Source organism: Pimephales promelas (genome assembly GCF_988280905.1).
Source record: "Pimephales promelas chromosome 3 unlocalized genomic scaffold, fPimPro1.hap1.1 SUPER_3_unloc_2, whole genome shotgun sequence".
NCBI lineage: Eukaryota > Metazoa > Chordata > Actinopteri > Cypriniformes > Leuciscidae > Pimephales > Pimephales promelas.
In genome coordinates, this window is record NW_028297296.1 from 5,001 (window position 1) to 7,500 (window position 2,500).

Sequence of the window (2,500 nt, forward strand, 5' to 3'; positions counted from 1 at the left end):
CTTTATATGGTTTACTACCCTAATGTTCTAACCATTCAAAAAGCCCAATTTTGGCAGCAGATTTTGCTTACGGCCATACCACCTTGAGAACGCCCGAACTCGTCTGATCTCGGAAGCTAAGCAGGGTCGGGCCTGGTTAGTACTTGGATGGGAGACCGCCTGGGAATACCAGGTGCTGTAAGCTTTATTGTTTAAAAAAAAAAAAAAAAAAAAAAGAGTCAATGAAATTGTTCAAAAATCCTAAATTGTCTTTTTTCCCCCTCAAAATGCCTGAAATCGTCTCTGAGTTTCTTCAGAAAGCCTGAAAGAGTCTCTTTTTTTTTTCTTCAAATAGCCCAATTTTGGCAGCAGATTTCGCTTACGGCCATACCACCTTGAGAACGCCCGAACTCGTCTGATCTCGGAAGCTAAGCAGGGTCGGGCCTGGTTAGTACTTGGATGGGAGACCGCCTGGGAATACCAGGTGCTGTAAGCTTTATTGTTGGATGGGAGACCTAGTAAGCTTTATATGGTTTACTACCCTAATGTTCTAACCATTCAAATAGCCCAATTTTGGCAGCAGATTTTGCTTACGGCCATACCACCTTGAGAACGCCCGAACTCGTCTGATCTCGGAAGCTAAGCAGGGTCGGGCCTGGTTAGTACTTGGATGGGAGACCGCCTGGGAATACCAGGTGCTGTAAGCTTTATTGTTGGATGGGAGACCTAGTAAGCTTTATATGGTTTACTACCCTAATGTTCTAACCATTCAAATAGCCCAATTTTGGCAGCAGATTTTGCTTACGGCCATACCACCTTGAGAACGCCCGAACTCGTCTGATCTCGGAAGCTAAGCAGGGTCGGGCCTGGTTAGTACTTGGATGGGAGACCGCCTGGGAATACCAGGTGCTGTAAGCTTTATTGTTGGATGGGAGACCTAGTAAGCTTTATATGGTTTACTACCCTAATGTTCTAACCATTCAAATAGCCCAATTTTGGCAGCAGATTTTGCTTACGGCCATACCACCTTGAGAACGCCCGAACTCGTCTGATCTCGGAAGCTAAGCAGGGTCGGGCCTGGTTAGTACTTGGATGGGAGACCGCCTGGGAATACCAGGTGCTGTAAGCTTTATTGTTGGATGGGAGACCTAGTAAGCTTTATATGGTTTACTACCCTAATGTTCTAACCATTCAAATAGCCCAATTTTGGCAGCAGATTTTGCTTACGGCCATACCACCTTGAGAACGCCCGAACTCGTCTGATCTCGGAAGCTAAGCAGGGTCGGGCCTGGTTAGTACTTGGATGGGAGACCGCCTGGGAATACCAGGTGCTGTAAGCTTTATTGTTTAAAAAAAAAAAAAAAAAGAGTCAATGAAATGGTTCAAAAATCCTAAATTGTCTTTTTTCCCCCTCAAAATGCCTGAAATCGTCTCTGAGTTTCTTCAGAAAGCCTGAAAGAGTCTCTTTTTTTTTTCTTCAAATAGCCCAATTTTGGTAGCAGATTTCGCTTACGGCCATACCACCTTGAGAACGCCCGAACTCGTCTGATCTCGGAAGCTAAGCAGGGTCGGGCCTGGTTAGTACTTGGATGGGAGACCGCCTGGGAATACCAGGTGCTGTAAGCTTTATTGTTGGATGGGAGACCTAGTAAGCTTTATATGGTTTACTACCCTAATGTTCTAACCATTCAAATAGCCCAATTTTGGCAGCAGATTTGGCTTACGGCCATACCACCTTGAGAACGCCCGAACTCGTCTGATCTCGGAAGCTAAGCAGGGTCGGGCCTGGTTAGTACTTGGATGGGAGACCGCCTGGGAATACCAGGTGCTGTAAGCTTTATTGTTGGATGGGAGACCTAGTAAGCTTTATATGGTTTACTACCCTAATGTTCTAACCATTCAAAAAGCCCAATTTTGGCAGCAGATTTTGCTTACGGCCATACCACCTTGAAAACGCCCGAACTCGTCTGATCTCGGAAGCTAAGCAGGGTCGGGCCTGGTTAGTACTTGGATGGGAGACCGCCTGGGAATACCAGGTGCTGTAAGCTTTATTGTTGGATGGGAGACCTAGTAAGCTTTATATGGTTTACTACCCTAATGTTCTAACCATTCAAAAAGCCCAATTTTGGCAGCAGATTTTGCTTACGGCCATACCACCTTGAGAACGCCCGAACTCGTCTGATCTCGGAAGCTAAGCAGGGTCGGGCCTGGTTAGTACTTGGATGGGAGACCGCCTGGGAATACCAGGTGCTGTAAGCTTTATTGTTGGATGGGAGACCTAGTAAGCTTTATATGGTTTACTACCCTAATGTTCTAACCATTCAAATAGCCCAATTTTGGCAGCAGATTTCGCTTACGGCCATACCACCTTGAGAACGCCCGAACTCGTCTGATCTCGGAAGCTAAGCAGGGTCGGGCCTGGTTAGTACTTGGATGGGAGACCGCCTGGGAATACCAGGTGCTGTAAGCTTTATTGTTGGATGGGAGACCTAGTAAGCTTTATATGGTTTACTACTCTAAT

The 2,500-nt window shown here is 46.2% G+C and overlaps 11 non-coding genes across 11 annotated transcripts; all 11 read left to right on the forward strand.

Moving 5' to 3' along the window:
* The first annotated feature begins 65 nt into the window (after positions 1-65).
* LOC148961435 (5S ribosomal RNA) lies at positions 66-184 on the forward strand. Its single transcript, XR_016154037.1, has one exon. It is a non-coding gene; the product is annotated as a 5S ribosomal RNA (ribosomal RNA).
* A 172-nt stretch (positions 185-356) lies between these two features.
* LOC148961436 (5S ribosomal RNA) lies at positions 357-475 on the forward strand. The gene has a single exon (XR_016154049.1). It is a non-coding gene; the product is annotated as a 5S ribosomal RNA (ribosomal RNA).
* Positions 476-567: 92 nt separating this feature from the next.
* Positions 568-686, forward strand: LOC148961437 (5S ribosomal RNA). The gene has a single exon (XR_016154060.1). It is a non-coding gene; the product is annotated as a 5S ribosomal RNA (ribosomal RNA).
* Positions 687-778: 92 nt separating this feature from the next.
* On the forward strand, positions 779-897 carry LOC148961438 (5S ribosomal RNA). Its single transcript, XR_016154071.1, has one exon. It is a non-coding gene; the product is annotated as a 5S ribosomal RNA (ribosomal RNA).
* Positions 898-989: 92 nt separating this feature from the next.
* On the forward strand, positions 990-1,108 carry LOC148961439 (5S ribosomal RNA). Its single transcript, XR_016154082.1, has one exon. It is a non-coding gene; the product is annotated as a 5S ribosomal RNA (ribosomal RNA).
* A 92-nt stretch (positions 1,109-1,200) lies between these two features.
* On the forward strand, positions 1,201-1,319 carry LOC148961440 (5S ribosomal RNA). Its single transcript, XR_016154093.1, has one exon. It is a non-coding gene; the product is annotated as a 5S ribosomal RNA (ribosomal RNA).
* A 167-nt stretch (positions 1,320-1,486) lies between these two features.
* Positions 1,487-1,605, forward strand: LOC148961441 (5S ribosomal RNA). The gene has a single exon (XR_016154104.1). It is a non-coding gene; the product is annotated as a 5S ribosomal RNA (ribosomal RNA).
* A 92-nt stretch (positions 1,606-1,697) lies between these two features.
* On the forward strand, positions 1,698-1,816 carry LOC148961442 (5S ribosomal RNA). The gene has a single exon (XR_016154115.1). It is a non-coding gene; the product is annotated as a 5S ribosomal RNA (ribosomal RNA).
* A 92-nt stretch (positions 1,817-1,908) lies between these two features.
* Positions 1,909-2,027, forward strand: LOC148961443 (5S ribosomal RNA). Its single transcript, XR_016153699.1, has one exon. It is a non-coding gene; the product is annotated as a 5S ribosomal RNA (ribosomal RNA).
* Positions 2,028-2,119: 92 nt separating this feature from the next.
* LOC148961444 (5S ribosomal RNA) lies at positions 2,120-2,238 on the forward strand. The gene has a single exon (XR_016154126.1). It is a non-coding gene; the product is annotated as a 5S ribosomal RNA (ribosomal RNA).
* Positions 2,239-2,330: 92 nt separating this feature from the next.
* LOC148961445 (5S ribosomal RNA) lies at positions 2,331-2,449 on the forward strand. The gene has a single exon (XR_016154137.1). It is a non-coding gene; the product is annotated as a 5S ribosomal RNA (ribosomal RNA).
* The last annotated feature ends 51 nt before the right edge of the window (positions 2,450-2,500 follow it).